Source organism: Balaenoptera acutorostrata, chromosome 4, assembly GCF_949987535.1.
Source record: "Balaenoptera acutorostrata chromosome 4, mBalAcu1.1, whole genome shotgun sequence".
NCBI classification, from domain to species: domain Eukaryota; kingdom Metazoa; phylum Chordata; class Mammalia; order Artiodactyla; family Balaenopteridae; genus Balaenoptera; species Balaenoptera acutorostrata.
Window position 1 is genome coordinate 93,724,672 of NC_080067.1, and position 25,410 is coordinate 93,750,081.

A 25,410-nucleotide genomic window follows, 5' to 3' on the forward strand; every position below is an offset into this window, starting at 1 on the left:
GTGCACCTGTGAAATATAAGACAAAGAGCTCAGGCCTTGCCTTACATAGATTCTGTAAGACACCTTACAGAACATCGATTATGATTTGTGCAATACATTTTGCTAAGACCTTTAGAGGACATGAGGAAGAATAAGACACCCTCCCTTCTCTCAAAGAGATTACAGTTTAGGAAGGAGGATTGGAAAGACACACAAAGACCAAAACACAGAAAATGAAGATAAAGGCCATAAATGACTTTAAAGCAGAAACTGCGTTTTACTTTCAAAGAAGGTCCCAGAGAAACCATTTGCCTACAGTCAAAAAAAAAGCCAAAGAAATAAAGGAATTTACCTACAATTAGTGCTTAGCTTATCATTCAGAAACGTGGCCAGAGTTAAGTGTGAAAATTCAATCTTGAATATGTACTATCTTAGTGGAGGTTCTGAGCGTCTGACTGGTAAATGCAGAAGAGCATTCTCTGGGTACATTAGCAGAGAAATGAGATGTCAACCTGACGCGTTAATGAGTTCTTTAGAAGTCCTCCTGAGCATAGCTGCAGTACTAGAGTTTAAGAGGCATTCATCTCAACCACCTCTGTCCTGGAGCCTGGCATTAGGAATCAGGAAGGCTTTTATCTGATCAGGTGAGCGAGAAGAGTTCAAGGGCTTCTGGACTTGTGGGTTTGTCAGACTGGAGGCTGCTTGTCTGTGAGGCATGACCACTGCCTGGATCTACACTGTGATTAGATTGAAATGAGGATGCTTTAATGTTGATATATATTATTTTAAACATTTTCCCTGATTTCTTTTTATATATCACTCTTCTTCCTAAATTCAAATTGCTTATCTTTATCTCCTTATTTTAGGAGTTTTGACATTGGATAATGAGAAATAAAACCATATTTTAAGAACGATAGTCGTCATAGCCAAATAGACATTAAGCTTATGATGGAACAGATTTGTATATATGTCAAAACCCATTTATTTTTCATATCCACAAAGAACATTATAAGGAAATAGGAATATAAGAGATTAATGTAGGGCTTCCCTGGTGGCGCAGTGGTTGAGAGTCCGCCTGCCGATGCAGGGGACACGGGTTCGTGCCCCGGTCTGGGAGGATCCCACATGCCACGGAGCGGCTGGGCCCGTGAGCCACAACTACTGAGCCTGCGCGTCTGGAGCCTGTGCTCTGCACCAAGAGAGGCCGCGACAGTGAGAGGCCCGCGCACCGCGATGAAGAGTGGACCCCACTCGCCGCAACTAGAGAAGGCCCTCGCACAGAAACGAAGACCCAACACAGCCAAAAATAAATAAATAAATAAATAAATTTATTAAAAAAAAAAAAAAAAAAAAAAAAAAGAGATTAATGTAAAAAAGAATTTCATAACCAAATATAAGGCTGTGAATTTTCCTTCTCTAAGTTTAGTTTTCTTGTCCTGTTCCTTTCTGCTTAGGTCTAACTTTAGTATAGAGGTAGCCTTGATGAGAAATTATTTCTTTAGAAACTGAAACAAAAGTAATAACCTTCACCTGACTGCATTTAAACAGTATATACTGGATCCAGTTGATACAGGCTCACAAGATTTTACAAACCTACTATTAATCATAATCGCTATTTAAAATTAAATTATATAGAGTTAAAATTAAATAAATTATACTAAAAACAAAGGTAATAAATTCTCAAACCTCATCCCTTTCTAATGATTTTACTGACTTCTTGAGGTTTCTTACGTCTTTGAATGTGGAAATTCCATTTAATGGCGTGTTACTGCACCCATCCTTCCAACTCTGAATTCAGTGATGCTGAATTCAGTGGTGTTGATAGCTTGAAGCCAGCCATGGTGAGAGTATTTACACCATGGAAATCGGCAAGCGCTATGATAAAGGTTTGATTTATTGTTTTGTTGATTGTCTAGACTTAAGAAAGTACCTAGAGGAAGAAAATGTTAATAATGAAAATTAAACTTAAAAGTGTGTCATGTCCAGTGCTGAAGCTGAAAGAGGGTTCAGTTTTATACTTAGAAGTTGTACAAAAGTGAGAATTAGTTTAATTGCACACCACATATCATATTTAATGATGATAAATTTATTGGGAAAAGAATTACTGGATTGAGATGCAGTTCTATTTGTCACATAATAAGTGAATCTGCACCATAGGTTGGCTATGGAGAAAAGACTGGCAAAAATTAATGGAAGCATTCTGTGACAATCAATTGGCTGCATGTAATTTATAATAAATAGTATTTCATATGTTACTTTTTATAAATTGTGTGCCACACATCTTTTAATAAACTTGTAGAAAATTACGTACGTGTTTATATGCACACATTTTTCCCCCTGAGAACTGCTTGTTAAACATTTACCACACACCACTGCAAAAGATTACCTGAAAGAAAAAAAAAATTACCCTTCCACTTATAATTTTGAATATTTGAATAAAATATTTCTTAACCAAATCATTATTAAGCTGGGGAATTCTTTAACTTTTTTGTTTTGGGGAAAAGTAGGGCATGAGGGAAGGAAAGAAAACATCTATGGATTAAAAACAGCATTTAAAAAACACTGAACCAGTGACCCCTCAAGGTTGTGTTTAGTTCTGAACTAAGTGACATTGGCAGCTCGAGTGTCAGTGGATTGTAAATTAGATTCAGTACACGCATTTTTTTCCCCTTAGTATTTATTGTCCTTCTCATGAAACATGACATTATTTTAAAAGTTTAAAATTTTGAACCTCCCCACCCCCAGAGTTTGAGTCAAAGCTTTTAGGCTTAGAATGGGATTTAGAAGGATAAGGGGTTTCCCCTTCATCCATTGGAGAGATGTGGGAACTCTGACATTGGTGCTTCAGAGAAAAAGAATCATTTTCATCAAAGCCAACACAAGGGGTTAAGCAATAGACCAGTTCTTTCAGGCAAGGTAATCGATATGTTAAGGTAACAATGTTATTTCTTTATCAACTATTGATAAGAGTAAGGTATAATATCTGGTCTATAGCTGACATTGAACAAGAATGCGATTAATCTGTCAATGTAAACATGTATATTAATTTTGGGGACTAACTATCCTTGACATGATTAAATTTTGAGAAGCACTTTTAATTAATGGTATTTGAGGACTAGGACAACAAGAGGCAAACTTATTTTTGCATTAATTTAATTCACTGTGTTGACTATCCCTTGCTGGATAATGAGCCATCCCAAAACTTAGTGGCTTAAAACAATGCTTTACTATGTCTCACAGTTCTGCGGTCTGGCTGTGGAATGCTTATGCTGCACTTACTTGACATCACTCATGCTTTTCTGAGGGGTCTTCTGAGTTGGAGTTAGAGGGTCTTATGTGTCTTCATCTATATGTCTGTGATGGCTGAAGGCTGGGACCTTTCTTTCCATAGAGTCTCTCATTATTCTGTAGCCCAGCCTGAGCTATTTTTCATGGTGACTGGGCTTGGTCTCAAGAGTTAAAGTGGAAGCTGCCAGCCTTTTGTTGTATAGGCTTGGAACTGACACAACCTTACTTCTGCCACATTTTATTTGTCAAAGAAGCCATAAGTCCAGTATAGATGTAAGGACAGAGGAAATGGATGCTTCCTCTTGATGGGAAGAGCTGCAAGGTTGCACTGCAAAGGTTCATGGGAAAGATTATTGTCACTTTCCACAATCAACCTCAGCCACATCCCGTGGAACATCTATGATGGTTGTTTGATAACTTTCTTTTATTTGAGTCTCTATTGTTAGTTATATCATAATAATTAAGTCAGCCCTCCTACAAATGTTGTCTGAGAGTACATTAAATAACATAATTATCAATTGTTAAAATATGTGGTATCTTAAGGACAAATTGTTCTGGCTAAGAGACAAGATTGACTCAGTGGTCACCCTTTGATAAAGTGCAAAATGTACATTTGCATTAAGTCTCTGACACTGCTGATCATGTAAGGCTGGCTATCAGTGATTTCGTAGCTTAGTGCTTGACAGACTGGAATGTCCTTTCTGCCCAAACTAGTTAGAAGTTTCAATATTTGGAATTTGCCTACCATTACTTCCTTTTCTAAAAGCCAAATTGTCTGACCTTTTAAATTAGAAGAAAGTGTCATTGCATTGGCTTGAACGAATTTTGAATATTTTCTTAAGAAAATTAAAAAGTAAAAGCAGAAGAGAAGTTCGGAGGTTGACAGAGTTTTGAGGTGTGTGGTTGTGATGAGAGTTGGCATGGAAGTAATCTTTTCTTTAACAGCTAAATTCCTATTCCTGATACACCTTAAATTCTGGGTCCTGGATCTTACTCTTGCAGCATACAGGGAAATCAAGACCACTGAGGCAGAATGCTATAGTGGTTGTTACAGGGGAGAGAGAAGAAAACTGGCTTCTTTTCTGGGAGGGAGGCAGTGAGAGAAGAAGAACAATCAGAACTGGACTCAGTTTGTACTGTTTTACTAACCGTAAACTGAGGTGTGCGGGACGTTTTTAAACACAGAAGTTTTGATGTTGCAGTCCACATGACTGTGTGCAGGAGGATTTTACTGCAGGAATCCAGAACACAGGTTTTGGGATAGGACAGACCTGCCTTAGATGACTCGTTCTACCAGCTGTGGGATGCTGGGCAAGTTATTTAAGTTCTTTGAGTCTAGAGATAATAAATAATATCTACCTTGTTGTAATATCAACAACAAAGGGTTGTTGTATGAAGGGAAATACTGTTAGCAATTAGTACAGCACCTGGCTCCGTAGAGTTCTAAATAGATTAAAGCTACAGTTATTATTAGCTGTAATTAGATATTAAAATTAAAAACCCATAATTTTTTAGAAATTATAAAGCCAAACATAGTCCCAAATAAAACTATTAAAATGGACTTATGAGATATTATAGACCATTATATTTAAGTATGTTCTTCAAATTTGTATTTATTTTGAATATAAATTTACAACTCTCCAATTTGTATTGGTGAGTAGGATTAGGCTAACAAAAAGGAAAATATAAAATTATTGTACCTACTTTAAATTCTGAATATCTCAGTTAGCTACCTTGAAATGCAATGTTTGTGTTGGAAAGTCCTCTGCCATAAAGAGCATATGCAATCTTACAGGGTGGGGTGAGGGTTACAGAGTTTTTTATTTGATTTTAGATTCCATTCATTTCTTAGTAAGACATTTGTTCCCTTCCTGATCTCTTATTTGAAATATTCTTTCAGCTCTTCTCTAATTGTCTAGTGTAGGGCCCTTTAGCTGATGCTTTTTCTTAGTTGTATAAAGCATAAAGAGATTTTTCTATAACCCTCCCATCTCACTTCACTAGATGTTAAATTGGTAGCATGGGAGCTTTCTAAGAGCTACCAAAATACCTGAAGTTTCTTCTATTGCAGCCCCATAACCTTCATAAAGTACATTTCTGACAAGAACGTTTCTCTCTCCAAAATCTCTTTTGTTCTTATTTGTATTTCCTGGCCACTTTACTCCATGAAAAATGACATTACCATGACAGAAAATGAAATCACAGCCACTTAAAAGGTTTCTTTCTCAGAAATGTTTTATAAAAAGTAGTGGGAGTAGGTATGGGCCTGAAATGGGGTTTTCAGTCAGTCTGGTTATTCCATCTGAAATTACGTTCCTCACACCTACCCCCAACCTCTAGGCATGTATTTACATGAGTCAAAATGCACTCAAGAGAGGAATCTGCCAAGAGGAGATTTAGGGTTAATGTTCCTTGGGGGGAAATAGTGAGGTGAAGATGACAGCACGGTGCCTGGCCAAGGATCTTCAGCTGCTCCTTATTTAGTGTCTAGAGCAGAAGCTGAGAGGCTTGCTATCATGACGGCATCTTTAGTATTTGGGTAGGCGTATGCTTGGAATTTACGTTCAAAAGTCCACGTAGAATTGGGGATGTTGGTATCCTCCTCAATTCTGTGTTGAAATATGTGAGGTCTGATGAAGGATTGTTTTAGCTATGCAGTGCTGCATAACAAACCACCTAAAAATAGCGACTTAAAGCAATAACAGCTTTCTTTTGCTCACTTTTCTGCATTTTGTGCGGGGTTTGGCAGGAATAACTCAGTGCTGCTCAACGAGGTGTCAGCTGGGGCCTTTCTAAAGCTGGGGCCTGGAATGATCTGAAGGTCTCTCTTTTTACACATCTAGCAATTTATGCTGGTTGTGGGCTGAAACCTTAGCTAGGGCTGCTGGTGGAAATACATGGCCTCTCCACGTGGCTTGTGTTTCCTCACAATATGGGTGGCTGGGTTATAAGTGCCAGCATTCTAAAGGGGAGAGTCAGGAGGAAGCTGTATCCTTTCTGTGATCTAGTCTTGGAAGTCACACAACATCACCTCTGCTTTACTCTATTGCACTCAACAGCCATTAGCTTCCCAGGTTCAAGGGGAGGATAAAGAGAATCTACTTCTTGATGAGGGAGTGGCAAAATCCTGGAAGAGCATGCGGGACCAAAAGTAATGCTGTGACCAATTTCAGAAAATACCATCTTCCATAAAGACTCATGTGGTTGCAGTAGTTCATCACACTTAAGCAGTTTCAGAAGTGCTGAGGAGACATTAGGGATGCAGGTTTCTCATACAGTGTTTAGGCACCAGTTCTAGTGGTGCAGTGTGCCTTTTTCCTGGCTCTTAGGCAGAAGATAGCACAGGACATCCAGATAAGGAAACAGGAAAGGAATGATGCTAGTCTTTTATGCAGCTCTCCAGGAAACCCTGAAGTTTTTGAGGCAGTTAATGCAAGTGAAGGCTATTAGGCACGGAAATGTGTGTATCAATGCTAATGTGAATTCATTTGTGCCACAGGCTGGTAAGTCCTAGAGCAATGCAGGCTAATGATAATATCCAACAATCACTAAGAGTAGCTTTAATCCTGTATGGTTTTACACCAATGACTTTGTTTCTGAATATCACAGAATTATTTTCTTTCTTCCTGAATCCATCTTCAGATTGACTCCTTCAAATTGAAACCAAAGAGTATTGAATCCTTTTAAAATCAATGAGCAGTTGTCTTTGTTACCATGATTTTACAGAAATTTATAGATAACCTGTTAAATTCCTTATTCGTACAACGGCATTTGTGTAACTGCATTATTTGTTATAACTGCATTCCTGTTTTGTCTCTTGTTTATTTGGGTAGACGTTAGATGATCCTTTAAACAGTTTAATCTCTAAGAAGTGATTTCAGAGAGATTTGACTTAATTTCTGCTGGAATCACAATTGATACAAGTTGAATTTTAAGTGCTTTCATTTTTGCTGAAATCCCAAAGCACGGAATCCATGTAGTCACTTCCATCATTCTTGACTGATGTCCGCTGCTTACCTAAAGCAGAATCATTGCAGATTTGGCAGTCAGACCCTATATGCCTACCAACTCTTCTCCCAGTATCTCCTCCTCCTCATTAAATACGCTGTATTGAACAATGCCAGAACCAGTGCTAGACCCCTGGGTGTCTAATTATTAACTTCACTCTCTGGCACAGCTGTTCACTATGACTGCTTCTATGGCTTTTCACAGCAACTCTTGGCAGTATTCTGCCCTCTATCCTCTAGTGACTTCTTTCCCTTAGTAATCTGTTAGAAGGAAACTTAGAAAGCTTTTCGAAAAAGCTGAGTAAATTATACTTACTGGGTTACTTATATAGTATGCTTTAAGTAGATCTTATTTAAAACGGGGGGGGGGGGCGTTTCATAAATTAGAGACGCACCTCTTTGTTTTTTTTTTTTTGAGAGTTGTTTCTTTGACTCTGTAAACTTTATACTATAAGCGTACTGGTTTGCCCTTAATTAAATTCTCAATCAACTTACCCAAGAAAGAAAATTAGTTTTATTAGGATGTGGTTTCTTAAATTTCCTTTGGAAGCTCCCATATTTTTATGATATATGCCATATTAGTCGTGGTTTTCAGGCACATTGATTGTGAGTTTGAATAACAAAATATGATTTACCTGACATAAAAATTCATCATAAAACTAGAAGTATATCTGTGAATTTTTCCCCATTTATCTGCTGGCCTAAGTTGGCTCAGGTTTAGCATGTTTAAGTTTGCTAGGTGTGAAGGTTAATTTTACATGTCAGTTTGTCTGGGCCACAGGGTGCCCAGATATTGGGTCAAACATCATTCTGGGTGTTTCTGTGAGTGTGTCTTTGGATGGGATTAACATTTAACTAGATAGACTGAGTAAAGCAGATTGCCCTCTCTAATGTAGGTGAGCTCTATCCAATCAGTTGAAAATTTGAATGAAATAAAAAGGTTGACCATCCTAAGAGAAAATTCTTTCTGGCTGACTGCGTTCAAACTGGAGCATCAGCTTTGTTCCTACCTTCAGACTTTAATTGAAACATCCTCTCTTCCTGGGTCTCGAGTCTGCTGGCCTTCAGATTGGAACTGTATCATTGGCTCTCCTGAGTCTGCAGCTTGCTGACTCTCTCTGCAGATCATGGAGCTTGCTTGCCTCCGTAATTGCGTGAGCCAGTTCCTTATGACAAGTCTATCTATCTATCTCTCTGTCTATCTATCTATCTATCCAACCAACCACACTCAAATACACACACATCCTATTGACCTGTTTCTCTGTAGAACCCTAATGCACTACCAGCAGGGAACCTCAGAGTTGGAGCCACAAGCTGTAATGAAATTCCCATCCATTCTTCATATAAAACTTCTGAGGTATACACAGTTTAAGAGACACCAAAACTGAGGCTGAAAGAGGTTAAAAGGCTCTTCCAAGCCGTGATAGTAAAGGGTGGGCTCAGGATATAATGGAGGATATAATGGAGGAAAATTCAAAAACCATGATTCTCCCACCAAGGTGGCATTCCTATGGGATAAAGTAGGCTGGGTGGGCCTATCAGTGCTGACTATCTGCAACAGGTCTCACCTGAAGACAGGTGAGGCAATCATGGCAGCTCTCCAGGGGAACTGGGATGGCACAGTGACGGATCCACCATGGGCCAGATCAGTTTGAATCTGAACTGGATCAGGTAGTCTATACCTGACATGCTACCTGATGTCCCAGTGCCTTTTCAAGTAATGAGATAGATGATACTAAACCCAATATTGCAATAAGAAAGAAGAACCTAAGTAGGGATTTTGGAGAGCTTTATCTACAGAACCATAGGAGCTACAGGCCTTTATGTAGCTAAGTACGATGACCAAACTGATCTGGCCCGTGATGGATGCAACCAAGTTGATCAGGAGAGAGACCCAGAGGCCATGGTAACTCTGCTGTGACTTGTTCAGTGTCTTCAAGAAATGAGAAAGTAGTTTTGATCTGCATTTCTCTAATAATTAGTGATGTTGAGCATCTTTTCATGTGTCTCTTGGCCATCTGTATGACTTCTTTGGAGAAATGTCTATTTAGGTCTTCCACCCATTTTTTGATTGGGTTGTTTGTTTTTTTGATTGGGTTGCTTGTTTTTTTGATATTGAGCTGCATGAGCTGTTTGTATATTTTGGAGATTAATCCCTTGTCAGTTGCTTCATTTGCAAATATTTTCTCCCATTCTGAGGGTTGTGTTTTTGTCTCAATTATGGTTTTCTTTGCTGTGCAAAAGCCTTTAAGTTTAATTAGGTCCCATTTGTTAATTTTTCTTTTTATTTTCATTACTCTAGGAGGTGGGTCAAAAAAGATCTTGCTGCAATTTATGTCAAACAGTATTCTTCCTATGTTTTCCTCTGAGTTCTATAGTGATCAAAACTACAATGAGGTATTACCTCACACTGGTCAGAATGGCCATCATCAAAAAATCTACAGACAATAAATGCTGGAGAGGGTGTGGAGAAAAGGGAACTCTCATACACTGTTGTTGAGAATGTAAATTAATACAGCCACTGTGGAGAACAATCTTAAAAAACTAAAAATAGAACTACCAGATGACCCAGCAATCCCACTACTGGACATATACCCTGAGAAAACCTTAATTCAAAAAGAGACATGTACCACAATGTTCATTGCAGCACTATTTACAATAGCCAGGACATGGAAGCAACCTAAGTGTCCATCGACAGATGAATGGATAAAGAAGATGTGGTACATATATACAATGGAATATTACTCAGCCATGTAAAAAGCAAAATTGAGTTATTTGTAGTTAGGTGGATGGACGTAGAGCCTGTCATACAGAGTGAAGTAAGTCAGAAGGAGAAAGACAAATATCGTATATTAACGCATATATGTAGAATGTAGAAAAATGGTACAGATGAACCTATTTGCAGGGCAGGAATAGAGATGCAAACTTAGAGAATGGATGTGTGGACACGGGGGTGGGGAGAGGAGGGTGGGATGAACTGGGAGATTGGGATTGATGTATGTGCACTGGCATATGTAAAATAGATAGCTAGTGGGAACCTGCTGTACAGCGCAGGGAGCTCAGATCGGTGCTCTGTGATGACCTAGATGGGTAGGATGGGGGAGGGGTTGGGGAGGAGGTCCAAGAGGGTGGGGATATATGTATACATTATGTATACATATAGCTGATTCACTTTCTTGCACAGCAGAAACTTACAGAACGTTGTAAAGCAAGTATTCCCCAATTAAAAAAAAAAAAGAAATGAGAAGGTAGCTGGTAACGAAAGAGATGAACTTTATTCAGACCAAAGATTAAGCCTCTAGTCAATTACAGGGACAACTCTGATGGATAAGGGGAGTTACTGATCAATTCCTGTCTCTCCATGCCATCACAAGGGGGAGAGGGGGCAACATGTCAGGGCCTGCCTTGGGTCCCCTGCTTTGTTCCTCCCCATTTCCTCGTCTCTGGGGCTATGCATGGTTCCCGCTGCCACTAGCTCCGACTGTGTTCTGAAGCTGTTCTCCTCCAGGCAGGAGCTTCTGCCCCAGCCTGAGGCAGGCTGTAGGGTTATGTTCTATCACTGAACCTAGAATCTGGTGGCACAGTTGGTAGCTGCATCACTGGGCTACCAGATTTGTCCCAGATCCATCCCATCTCCTGACTTTCTTCCTTGGATATGTATGTCTTCCTTTTCTCTCTTTTCCTTGGTAACTGTGTGAAAAACTAGCCTTGGCCCTTTTATTTAGTTCTTCAATTACTTATCAGGTGTGTCTCAGCTGGAGCTCTGACCAGCCCCTGATAGTGGCTTAGGCCTCTACCTCACTTTCCATTACACCTGTATTTGGAATTGGGTAGATTTTTACTTCCATCTGACCTGCCTCTCAGCTGTTTCTAGACCAGGGACATTGGCTTGAGCTGGGGTCTCAGGAGCTGGACTTGGAGGAGGGAAGGAGTGGGAGTGATCCCAGGCAGGGTTCAAAGGGAATAGAATCTAACATCTGGAGGAGTTAGGGCTGAAGTGGAAACTAGGGCGGGTTGAAGATATCAAGTCAGGGATGTCGGAATTACAGCATCAGTAACTAAGGAATAGGACAAGTGATAGGTTTAGTAGACAGAGCCTGGCTGGATCTGCAGAACCCCAGTGTCCCGGAGGCTGAAGGCCTTGTGGAAAACAGCAGAGAGCTCTGCCTCCTGTTAGGATGAGCGGTTAAGGCACCTTTAGGATCATACAGGTTAAATGTGTGCTTCACCTTTTTGTAGCTGTGTGACCTTTGGTAAATTACGTAATTCCTCTGAGTTTCTATTTCTTTGTCTACAGACTGGCACTAATAATACTTGCTCACGGACTATTGTGAGGATTACAGAGAGCGAGAATAAGGTTACTAACCATCGTGGCCTGCATAAGTGCTCTCCGTATGGTCACCTTCAGTACAGCTCTATTACTAACGGCGTGGCCTCGGGGAACTCATTTCATATTTTTGGGCTTCTGTATCTTGTCCAATGAATGAAAAGGTCAAATTAGATCATCTCTAAGTTCTCATCCAACTCAAACATCCTAAAATCTATTCTAAAGTCTTACTTGGCAAGGGAGTCTTGCTTTCTAAGACTATCTTGCAACCACCCTGCGACTCAGGCCCAAACCCACAAATTAGATTAAATCCCATTATTTGAAAAAAAAAAAACAAACTCTTTTGAAACATTAAAGCCTACATATATATTTAAATAACCTTGTCAAATTTGCTCTCCCTGCAGAGAGCTTTTCATTATTCTTTTTCATTAAAATAAAAATCCCTCTGGTTGACTTTCTAAATGTGTTTTCGTTAGGCTTTCGGCCTGTTAACCATTTTCAACCTAATATTAAACCCTGTCCTTCTAAAGCTGAGTGTTCTGTTACCCCCTGAGAAGTCACCCACGATGATGAGAGAGTGGGCACTTAATATGCTAAATAATAATAATATAAAATCGAAATGTGTAGTGATCACTGGCTGCCCAACAGGGGTCTGTCACTCACTTCCTTTATCAGTCATTTTTACTGTAAAATTCTGTGTTGAGAAGGGAGGGGAAAAACCCTGCACAGCAAGTGTCTCCAGGCTACAAGCTGTGGAAAATAGGGTATCTAATATCCAGAAAATGAATATGCAACCTCCAGAGAAACATACACAATGAAGGGAAATGGATTCTCAGATTAGGAAATTTAGTACCAAGTAAGAAGGGGACCTAATTTGCAAGAGAAAAGAATAGATGTAGTTGATATCCTCCCTACTGATAAACTGCTCTTGGATATAGTTTTTCCTCTTCTTTATTTCAAAAGCTTTATTTTAAGTCAAGGGTTTCCTGTTCCTTTATGTTCTATAAACCAAGCCATTCAGATAAGCAGCCCTTTGCTCTATCAACTAATTACTTTCTGATTTGCTTTGATCTATTATTCAGGCAGTAAATTCCAGCTTCATTGCACCCATAATGTAAAACCCAAATGTAATCACTGTTGCGAAAGAGGATGACTGTAAAGTTGTCCATTTGAAAGAGGGAGGCATTGCCTTTTTCTCTGGAAGTGTAGAATGTGATACATACACTTTCCATGTCATTCGGGCAATTGACTTGTTGCAAAACCAGTTGACACTCTGGTTCTTTTTGCCAGAATACAATCATTCAAGAATCATGCTTTTAGAATTATAAATTATATGTGATGCTGTACTATTTCTGTATCATGATATAATATGATATGATGGTTAATTCATGAATTAAAGTGTTTTTTTTTTTTTAGTATGGCTTATAGAATCAGTACTTCCTAATCAAATCTTCACATACACTATCAACTTCACTACAAAGTTGTTTCTTCTTTGGCTCAACTACGTTAAAAAATATTCCTGCATAGATTATTATTATTTTTCCTAATTCATCTGAACAAATTGGGTTTATAAATTAGAATTCTCTTACAATCTATTAAATGCACATCACTCCATATGTTCAAAGCCAAGAGAGTCACTTGTGAGAATGTTAAAGGCTACCATGATTACTTTTACTTTGATCTGTGTGAAAATACAATTCACTCATCATTTGGCTTTAGGGAAAAAAATCCATTTTTCCAAAAGCCCCATGCAAACAAGAATTTGAACTCTTCAAATGACTCTAAAAACTAAAAAATATTCTGACTATGGGCTTTTCTTTGAAATTCATTCTTTGTCATCTCTTTTCCTCTCTTTCCCTCTCTACTTTCTCTCCCCCTACACTCTCTGCATATGGAGACATGTGGACTGTGCCCTTATTCTATGCTTCAGACTGGTTCTGAGCATGGAAGGGATTCTGCAGAGCATGAATTCCAAAGCATTCAGATCTTTTATGGGCATTTCTCCTCCAGACATTGCCTGGATAGCTTTTAAGATTCTAGGCACATTAAAAGAGCGGTTGACCTTATTAGATTAGTTCTTCATTAAGCAATGCTTTAACATGCATTACTGAAGCTCTATCATATGGCCTTAGAAATAGTTGATCATCTATTCAGAACTATCTATCTTTGTGATTCTTAAGCAGTTCACTCTCTCACACCCTTATCCCCCTACTCCCAGTACCATGTAGCAACTTTTCTAAAAAATTTTATCTGGTTTCCTAAAGTTATCTGTGTTATTCTAGAGCATCAAGAATTCAGTTCACAATAAAACTGCCATTTTTTAACCTACATTGTTTACCTGGCAAGAGCTTTGGAGCAAGGTGACTTTTTTGCCTTCCTTTTGAGAGCTGGGGATTTGATAATAATTAACTTTCTTGATAACCAGAAGGCAGTGAGAAATCTGAAGCCCATAGTACCTGTCGTATAAACTGGCCAGCAGCCTTGTCAGTTGTTCTTTTGTGAAAGGAAAAGAATGATTAAATTGTATTCTGATCTTATCTATTATGAAAGGGTTCCCTCCCGGCTTATAAACTGGATTGGAAGGATTTGGTGCAGTACAAATAAGACTGGATGTTGGTGGTAGCTTGTGAGTTTTCTTAGTCTTTGGCTCCTAAGAGCAGAATTATATGACTTTGCAAATAAGGAGGTAGTTGGTATTTAAAGTCAATATTGCTACCATAAAAATTAACGAGTGTTCAGATTTTTATATTATGATACTCCTGCTGTTGACAAAGCCTGACCTAATTCAATTGCTTTAAAATTTCACTGCAAAGTGCTTTTGGAGTTGCCTTGTTCACCTTCTTACTAGAAAAAAAATCATCCTTTTTTGGCTGCTTGATCTTTAACTCTCTGAACCAATTTCCTCATTAGTAAAATGGAAATAAGTATAGTTTCTGCCTCTTAGGTTGTGATAGGATTGAATGAGATCATATAAGTGGATTAGGTGAGATAATATATGTAAAATGTTTTGAATGGTGACTGATGTACAGCAAGCACTCAATAAATATCAGCCATCGCCATCATCATCATCATTATCATCATCATTGTCATCGAAGCCATTTGGCTCCTGATGAGTTTAATTCTGAAAATAAACTGTTCCTCCAAACTTTAGTAATTGGAGGGTGGGAGGCTTACTGGAAATTGTACTTTTAGGTTCCTGCCATCAGTCTGGTCACTCTAGAAATGCGCTCATAGTCAAAACAACTCTTGAACCCTCCTCCTAGGTAGAAGGAGAGAAATGCTATTAACTGTGGTAGGGCTGTATGTTAAGAGAAAAACTATCTTTATTCATCTATTCCCCAAATATCAGTTTCCATTGACTTGTAGGAAGTAGAATAATGACAGAACTTTCCCAAGTCCACTTGGCTCCACGTCCATCTTCTAGGTTATTAAAGTGTTCTCGGAATCTTTATTTTCATCAAATCAAAGTCCCCTAATTGCACAGTTTATATAAGATCTCATAGGACATGTTCCACTGCAAAAATGTTTTTAAGGGTGACACCCTTAAAAAGGGCAGGTGTGAGAAGAATGTTTTTGCTTTTTTTGGACCAGTCTTTAATGTTTTTGTGTTCTATTCAGGAAGACTTCAGTGCATATTTCTGAAGTTTATGAGATCATAGAACATATTACTTCTACTGATGGTGAATATGGTGCTTTTGAGTGGGGGAACAGGGCTGAAGCTATCTAGTTCTGGCCAAAGGAAGGGACATTTCCTAGTTGACAACTGTGGAGCAGTCGCTCTCCTGGGCATTTTACCCTCCACTAACTTGGTACCAGTGAATGGAAAGAGCTGGTATTATAGAGCATCCATGATATGCAAGTTACTTTATCTAATAAAAGCTGATATTTATAGAGTGTTTTGTATGTGTATTACATAATTCAACTTATTTTATCCTGGGATATAAAGTCTCTGAAGTAGATTCTCTTATTCTTCCTGTTTTACAGATGAGCGACTTGAAACAGAGAAAAGTGACACAACTTGCTGAGGTTACCCAGCTAGGAAGAGGCAGAATTGAGACTTGAAGCCAGGAAACCTGGCTCTTCACCACCATATAATCCCCACAGCAACCCACTGGGTGGATATCACTTTCTCATACTGGGCAAACAGAAGCTTAGGGGAGTGAAGTAGCTTGAACTTGCCTTCTACCCTCTACCCCGCTCAGGTAAGAGTGTGTCATCTCACACATATTAGTGGCCAATTATGTCTTGGTTAAAGGTAAACAAAAAGCAGGTTTGGGTGTGGTTATGCCCACCTGTGGTTGTCTGCCAGAGCCCTGCATGCTGTTGCAGGTGGAGCAAGGTCATGAAGGTGCTCAGGAGGGGTCAGGGCAGGTGTGAGAAGACAATGAGGTCTGTGGAAGGACATCCGAAAATAGTTTGCAATTCTCCTAGCACATCTGCTGGCTGATGAGGAAATGACTAAAGGTCCAGAAGGTGGACTGAGCTTGTTCTCTAGGGCTGTGACCCCTGCTGGACCCTGCTGACGGGGGAGGCTGGGTAGCGTCCTCCTCCATCCTGAGGGTTACTAGCTAAGGGAACTTTCTCTGCAGATGCTATTGGTCAGACTGCAACAAAGGTAGGAGAAGAGGGAGAAGAAGAGAACCAAAGCAGGGGAGACAGGAGGAGGGAAAGCAGTGGGAGTAAAAAAAAGTGCGGAAGACAAGGTAAAGAAAGGAACCCAGTACTGGAGTTTATCTACCCCTGTCAGAGGGGAGAGTGAGACTGCCCCGGACCCAGAGGTCTCCTGTTCCCCTGCTCCTGGGGAGAAAGCAGGTTCCTTCCCCGCCGGACTCTGAATCCTGCACCAGCCAAAAAATTCATTTGAAAAATTAAATTATGTCTGAGGTGCCAACACCCCTCCAAATGCCCTGGAGGTCAGAACAATCAGGATTTAAATTAATTGCTTCATGGAAAAAAACGTTTATGAGAACAACGCTGATAATTTGCTAAAACTAGGGTATGTTTGTAACTCTTGGAAATGAATTGCTGGTTACAAGAATTAATGCTTATAGAGAAATTGTGATTGAAATCCCCAAAGTTAAGTATTAATGCCTTCAAGCAACTGGTAATTAGTGAAGAATTGTGCACTTACAGTCAGTATTACATTCAGCACTTAATTATATACTGTCTCAAATTGTTTCCCAGTTGTTGCATGTATGTTCATCTTGTCTCCCCAGACTCGATCATAAACTCAGTGTGAGCAGGTGCTGGGATTTGTTCTTTTATTGGTGTCTCCCGCTGTGCCTAGCACAGCTCTAAACGCACACAGATACTCAAAAGTTGATGGATGCTGATTGGAATAAATCCATGAGCTTAGGAAAATTTGGCCTTTGGAAGGGAAATTTATTTAGTTATCGCAGCATGCCAAGAGCAGGGCAGGTTTCTCAGGAGAACCAAGAAAGTGAACACATTATGTAGCTTGAGATTGCATGTGTTAAATGGAGAAGAGAATTTGAAAGGAGACATCCTATCTGAGTGAAAAGAAATTGTAGATGACTCAAGGTCAGGGGCTTGCTGTGGAGCAGCTTGATTTGGATTTTGTTGATTTACCTACATTTTACAATGTCTGAAAATAGTCATTAGGCCTGGAAGGGGATCAGGAACAGAGGGCTTCAGTGCTGCATGGCCACTCACAATTTTCCGGGCTCTCCACACTCTTCAAAAGCTTTGTCTATGATTTCTTTACAAAAAAGCAACTGAAAAACAAGGCTTTGCTACTATCCATTTGTGAGGGACAAAAAAAACAAGGCTTTGCTCCTATCCATTTGTGAGTGACACAAATAAAAAGTATTTACCATTTTGTTTACTAAGTTTAAGTTCATTTCTCTATGTCAGAGGCATATGAATAATCTCAGCTATCAGGGACATTCACTTATGTTTTCATAGTTTTCAGTAAGTAAGTCTCCATTTTAAAAACATTTAATGCATTCATCTTACCAACAGCTGTCTTTGAAAGAATACTAAAGATTATTAGTCTCATATGTGTTCACTTTAATTTTTTATGAAAGGTGGCAGTGGTAATGGAAGGCTGGGAAAATATAAACAAATCTACTTTACAATAATTGAAAGGTAATTAAGAGATGACTGCAGATCATACTATTTCATATCAATTCCAGGTAAAACTCTTACACAAAGGAAAGGCCCCCTATGAACCTGCCCATATCTGTTTCTCATAACTCTTTCCCACTGCTCTTCATATTACATACTATATTTCAGTGACTTCAAATTGCTTATGGCTCCCTGTATACAACACATTCTTCTAGTTCTGTGATTTTGCTTGGCGTAAAATGTCCTTCTTACTTCTCTTGGTAACCCTGACTTATCTTTTTTTTTTAACTTTTGGGTTTTATTTATTTATTATTTATTTATTTATGGCTGTGTTAGGTCTTTGTTTCTGTGCGAGGGCTTTCTCTTGTTGTGGCAAGTGGGGGCCACTCTTCATCGCGGTGCGCTGGCCTCTCATTATCGCGGCCTCTCTTGTTGCGGAACACAGGCTCCAGACACGCAGGCTCAGTAATTGTGGCTCACGGGCCTAGTTGCTCCGCGGCATGTGGGCTCCTCCCAGACCAGGGCTCGAACCCGTGTCCCCTGCATTGGCAGGCAAATTCTCAACCACTGCGCCATCAGGGAAGCCCTGACTTATCTTTTAAGGCTTTTCTTGGGCAAAGCTCCCAGAATACCTCTTTCCCTAAATCCTCAGATTGGACTAAGCACCTTAATGATTTATCTATGTCACTGTGGGCACCCTGGCAAGCCTCAATGCCATCTCTTTCCACAGTACATGAAAAATCTGATTAGATGTCTATCATCTCCATTAAGCTGCAAATCTACATCCATTTTTCTTCTCCTCCTCCTTCTCCTTCTCTTCTTCTCTCTCTCCTTTTCTTTCTTACCTCCAATGTAGCTCAGTGCCTAGCAGCACATAGAAAGTACTCTATAAATTTTGGTAATTATTGCTATTGTTGTTATTAAAGGGCAAGAATGAGAATGGAGTCTTCTTGTGAAGTCGAGGTAAAGAATATTATAGATTAGAATTTTCCAGATTGGGGAGGGTCCAAGTTGTCCTTCATATCTGTGTGTGTGTGTTATTTTATCTAAGGTAAATACGTGTCCTGAATATTTTCCCCTGACAGGATTTTGGAGGAAATAGCATTATTTGAATGTTTAGCTTTGCTTATGTTAGGAGTCTCGAACATTTTAAAATATTGTATTTAAAACATGGAATTTTACATTAGATATGAAATTTTATACCTAGTGGATTTATGGGACTATTTAAATGTAAGAAGGTTAATAATGACTAAAGTATTCTTTTCAAATCTTCAAATTACACAGCCATTAATCATTTTATTTTTTTATTTTATTTTATTTTATTTATTTATTATTTTTGGCTGTGTTGGGTCTTCGTTTCTGCGCGAGGGCTTTCTCTAGTTGCGGCAAGTGGGGGCCCCTCTTCATCGTGGTGCGCGGGCCTCTCACTATTGCGGCCTCTCTTGTTGCGGAGCACAGGCTCCAGACACGCAGGCTCAGTAGTTGTGGATCATGGGCCCCGTTGCTCCGCGGCATGTGGGATCTTCCCAGACCAGGGCTCGAACCCGTGTTCCCTGCATTGGCAGGCAGATTCTCCACCACTGCGCCACCAGGGAAGCCCCCGTTAATCATTTTAGAAGGAAGAAATGAATCAAACAATGTGATCTAGTAGAAAGAGCCCTGGAATGGGATTTGGGTGCCTTTGATTGGCTCTGTGACTTTTGACAAGCTGCCTAACCTCTCTAGTCCTTATCTTGATTAGAACAAGAAAGATTACCAGAAGGGAATTTAAATTCCACTCTAATGAATTCTTTTATGGTGTTTCGATGCTACATTAAAACATTTAAAATTATCTAGTACAAATAGAATACCTGAATGAATGCAAGAGCGGAAGTGGAGAAGGAGATATTAGGATGGAGTGTGTCCCATCAGGGACAACTTCTGGAAAGTCCTAATTCAGTCTTGAAAGAAGTGATAGGGAGCTTTACAAACTGGGATTTAAAGGTGAGCTGAACTGCCTGTTTGATTATCTCATTCTTTTATGTATCTCCTGTCTGTGGGAAGTAAAGGAAGCAGAAGAGTGCACCTGACATCAAGCTCAGATGTTCATACCTTAGTTACCAGGGGTACATGGTAAGGCGGAAGCTCTGTCAACAGAAATGGACTTCCTGGGGTGCCAAGGGGTTTAGGATGCTTTGGAGGCTCTCTTTTCTCCCCTTGCGACTTTTTGAAGAAAAAAAATATATATATGTATATATACCTTAAACCTCCTTATATGAAATATTATCTTCCCAGATTTGTTCTTGTTCCCTCTTCTCCCACTCCTCGCCTGCCCTAACATCTTTTATCTGCTGTCTCTCTTTTTCTGATCTCACCCACTGCCTTTTTTCTTCCTGTTTCACTTGACTTCGGGGTGACCATGGCAAATGCAGCAGAATGGGATTAAAAATAAATGTCCCTTCAAAAAATGTAATTAGCTAAAAATGGTTTTATCTTTTCTGTTCCTACATCTGTTGTATTTCCTTTTATATTGTAAGTTATTCAAGTATAAACATTCAAACATATGAGGTGCTTTGATTTTGGCTTACTTGCCTGATAGCAGTAAAACATAAGATGTTGTTTTAGGTTATAGGGAGGGAGAGAAAATTCATTTTTTTTTTTTTATCATTAACCTGGTCCACAGGGGAGAAAAAAAATGATAGGGTCTTGACCTTACTCTCTTTCTTTCATGAAAGAAATTCAACATTTTCCTTCATGCTCCCAACCCCTTTTTAAAATAAGAACCAGAGAATGTAAAATGTTACCCAGTAATCACAGAAAATATTCTAAAGTTCTGCATGATGGTATGGTTATTTTAAGGAAGAAAGAGACAAAGGAGATGATAGGAGGAAACACTATGAAAATGAAGAGAGATATAGAGAGAGCTTTACATATATAGACAGAGACCAGTGGGAAGGCAAGAGTGGTATAATGGCAAGAATGTGTGCTTTGCTTCCTAATTTGTGTTAGTTTTCATTCCGATTTGCTACTTTTTTGCTGTGGGACAATTTACCCAATCCATTTCACCATCAGTTTTCTTATTTATTAATGGGGAATAAAAATGCATATTTTACTGGGTTACTTGTGGGATTAAATGAAATATCCATTCTATAAATATATACCGAGTCACTGTAATGTTTACTGGTTTCTGCTGTAACCATTTGTTTCTGGTTCTTATCTGACTCCTTAATCAATACTTTTTCTTATGGTCACTGCTTTTTTCCATTTGTCATGTTGTTGATTCCCATCTCATGGTACTGCAGGAGACCAGAATATGCCACCCCAGACTATGACTGTAGGAAACTATAGTACGCCACTCAAAACATACCTCTTTGACATGAGGATTATTTTGAGCTAATTATTTTGAGAAATAGCAGACACAGGAGAATCTCTGCAAAGTAGAAGTTATCTTTTCGTAAGACTATCTCCCGTTTGTAAAGATAATCATTTGTAAGGATATTTCCCTCTCTATACCAGAAAGAGGATGATTCTAAATCATAAGAGAATCCTGTCAGTGGAGAAGGCACTAATATAAATCTGCATTAAAAAACTTTACTCTTGTCTGTCATACTTTTTCCTGGTCACCTTCCCATAACTGGCATCCACCCACACCCTCCTTTCTTTGATTTAGCTGAAGATGATATTTAAGCCTGAATTCTAAGCCACCTCTTTGAGTTACTCATTTCCCTGGGTATGTCTAATGTATATATGGGATATACATGTTACTGTACTTCTGTGTGTTTTTCTCTTGTTAATCTGTCTTTTGTTATATGAGTCCCAGCCAAGAACTTAGAAGGGTAGAGTCCCTGCACGTAAATGAAGAAGAGGAAAGACACAGGAGACATGGTTCATAGGTGATTACCACATCTTTTAATACAAAGTTTTGAGAGTCATGTTGCTTTTAACAAATATTATAATGACATTCTTTCCCTTCAGTGTGTGTGGATGTGTGTGGAAGGTACAATATTTATCCAAGAGCTGCTGATTTTCTATGCTGAAGAGAGACAAGGACAGTGCAGAACCAGACACTGAATATCATTTAATCCTTCAGCTGGGCCTTTATTTGACCTACTGTTTCATATACCTTCTCAAATTAAATGTTGTTATCTGGATGGGATTATTAGTACAGCCATAGTAGGTATGAGGCAATAAGAGATTCAGGAAACATACTACATTCCATTTATTTTTATCTTTCAATTCTAGTGATATTTTCATAATCTTTGAAGGCATTTTTATGGTAGAATGAATACCTGTGCAGAAACCAAAATAACAGAAATAAATGGAAGAACATGTGGCTGATTCAACCACATTAAAATTTGAAGTCAAACTGGGCTGATTAATACTTATGACTTGAAAATATGTCCTTGGATTTTGTCTAACAGTATCCAATGTGATATGCAATGATCAAATGATTAGATTTTCTTAGTTATTTAAATATTGAATAACTTGAATCTTTTGTTATTTGAAAATAAACGAGTCTTTAAAAATTCAATTTATCATTTCTCATTTTTCCCTTTAGGATAATAAAACAGCATTTACATGTTTGCTTATGTTTACATAGAGCTCAAGTGTGTGATTACAGTAGTTAGAAATCATTGTTGTTTTGTCCGTGTTAACTTAGTACTTTTAAAATGTAAGGCTCTAGTAAGTAAAGGTGCTGTACCATGGTAGGTATTCAAGTACCTAACGAGTTCCGTGGTCACTGAAACTGTGGGTATGGAGATTTGTGTCTTTGTCATGAGCTGTACTAGCCTCAGATGGGATCTAGAGACAAAGCTTAAAGATACGTATTTTAAGAGATGTATAAGTAATAATTATAGTTACCTCTATTAAGTACTTATTTTTTGGCAGACAGAGTCCTAAGTATTTACATATATTATCTCATTTTGTACTCTCAACGATTCTTCAAGCTAGCTATTTTTATCACTGATTAAAAGCTGAGGAAACTGAAGTTCATTGGCTTTACAGAATTTGCAAATATCTCATATCTGCTAGGTGGAAAAACTGGGATTAAAATCTGTGTTTGTTTGATTCTAAAACTTGAGGTTTCTATCTATTAGGTTAATTGATGTTCTAGACATTTAACCAGATAAAAGAAATTTAGTAACTTCTTTGGCATTTATCAGTTATTTCATTAAAAATATTTTGCAGCTGGGAACTCTGCTCAGTATTCTGTAATAACCTAAATGGGAAAAGAATTTGAAAAAGAACAGATACACGTATATGTATAACTGACTCACTTTGCTGTACACCTGAAACTAACACAACACTGTTCATCAACTATACTCCAATGTAAAATTAAAAAAAAAATTTTTTAGAGAAAAGATATACTAATTCTGTAAGACTTTGTACCTCTTCTCTATGGCAGCATTGTTGCCACTTATCAGTTTGAGATTACCTGAAACTTTAGTGCAGAGAAAATCAAGAGCAGGGTGTCTGAGTCACCCCTTTCAGAAACAAGCTCTGACCTTACCTAGGGCAGGGGCAGGGGCAGGGCTGGCATCAAAGGTCTATCTTCGGTGTGCAGAGCTACATACAGAGCTCTCTTTCCTGGCCTGATTTTAGCTTGATCCCATTGCTTGTCATTCCATCTCTTCGCCCTAAGCACCTCACCAACCCGGGGATCTTGGACTACAGATTGAATAAATGGGATTAGCAAGCACATATTTTGTAGTTCTCATTTTGTTTTGGTTTGGTTGCTGCATGAATTGGATATTTACACATTCCTGCTTTCAGCCTCATACACAGATTAAGCAGCTCATTCCCTTTGCCCACCATCTCAATCTCTGCAGTCGGCTCGTGGTTTTCGTTCATTCTAGAACTGAAAGCACCACACCCCCGACCAGTAAGCATATTATTTTATTTTTCCTAGACTTCCTAGCATCACTTCCTAGTATCTCTTCTGGCCTCCACCCAAAGAGGAAGAGAAGTTCCGGGCCCAGGTTTCCTCTACTTCGCAATAATCCTTGAGGTCCTCTGTGGTAAAGCAGCTTCCCGACCCCCTGAGCAGCTGTGCTCACAGTTTCCATTCACAGACATTTCCGTGAATAGTTTCTCATTTGGGGGCACCCTGACCCCGTTCAGATCCTCTGATTTGTTTCCCCCTCCTTTCCTTTCCTTCATTTTTTCACACAACCATTTTCACTGCCCTACTCCTTACCGAACTTTTCTTAATTCTCTATTTTAAGTTTCTCTAAGGCAAGCCCTACAACTTTTTTATATCTACTTCTTTCTGATCTGTCAATCTTTTAAAAACTTCTTTTTCCCTTCTCATATTTATTTGATTTTGATCACTATGTGACCATTCTCTGAAGGCTTCTCATCACACTTTTCGCTTTTTTCTAAACATTATTTTACCTAAAACTGATATTTGTGTGGTTATTTCTGCCCTATCTGGGGCCCCCCAGATTCTTGAGACACTTCATCATCTATGATTACAGAGAGGGTCAATGCTGAGCTGTATTTCTGCCTTCAGTTTTCTAGTGTCCCAGAAAGCTTATTCCTCACATATATTAATAGGCATAGAAGCAGCCTTGGTAGAAGTTAGGTAGTGCTATCTGTACATAAGGTTAAAACTGCATAGAGTCCAAATTAAGCTTGAAAAAAACTTCTGAAATGTCCACAGAGTACAGAATAGATGCTTTTTAAAACTTGCCACCGTGTACAGTATTATGCATCTATAAATATGCAATGTACACAGTGATGTTCTTTTTTAGCAGGAACAAGTGGTTGGCTTGTGTTTAAAAGCTATGGTGAGAAAAAAATACAGATGTGCATGTGCAAACATATATGTGTGTGTGTGTCTATACATATATAGTAATCTTTAAATATTTGAATCACATTCAATACAGTAAAGTGATCACACACAGAGAGGCATAAGGGAAATGAAAAAGATTAAAATAACAACAGAAGATGCACATCTCCCATCTCACACTCATTCTGGGTATGGTGTGTACTTGCTGGATGTAGTGGTCAGCAGAATTATCTGCACTATTTAAATTATTTTTCTCACTTCTTTTTTTTTTTTTTTTCCTCCTTTTTCTTTTGGTTACTTACTTAAAACAGGCAAAGTAAAAAAATAAGTAAACAAGTAAGATCCAATTCTCCTGAATTGGTGATTACATGATATAACAATACCAGATTCATATTTTAGAAATCTTATTTCATCTAAACATAATGTCTAGTAATACTAGTTCATGTATCTTTCCAGCAATTTCAATCAAGTTTTCTAATTCATTTAACAAGGATAATGAGAGGGAAATTCATCGTTTAGATCTGTACCTTTTATCTGTAGTTCAGATCAGTGCTCAACTGGTAAGAATCACTCACATTGTTGCAAATCTGACAAAATCTTGCTAAGAGAAACCTCTAAAATGACAAATACCAGTCTTGTTATTCAATTCTGCTTCACTGAGCTTAAAATAATGATCAGACTTGAACTGTCACCTCTCATTTCATTTCCTGTTTCTTCTCTCATACGTATCTTCATATACACAATCTAAGACAGTGACTGAGGCAAGCGCTGTCCCTTCTGCCTGGCCTCTGTGGACCCTGCACTCAGACAGTGGTGGGGCTAGAGTTTTTAGATAGAAGTGTCTTAGGTTTGTCAACCTGTTTAGAAGGTGAACTAGATTATTGTTCTGAAGCCATGTTTGCTGAGCTAGCACCTTCTCTTTTCTTAGTTCCTGTGTTCTTTGGAGGAAT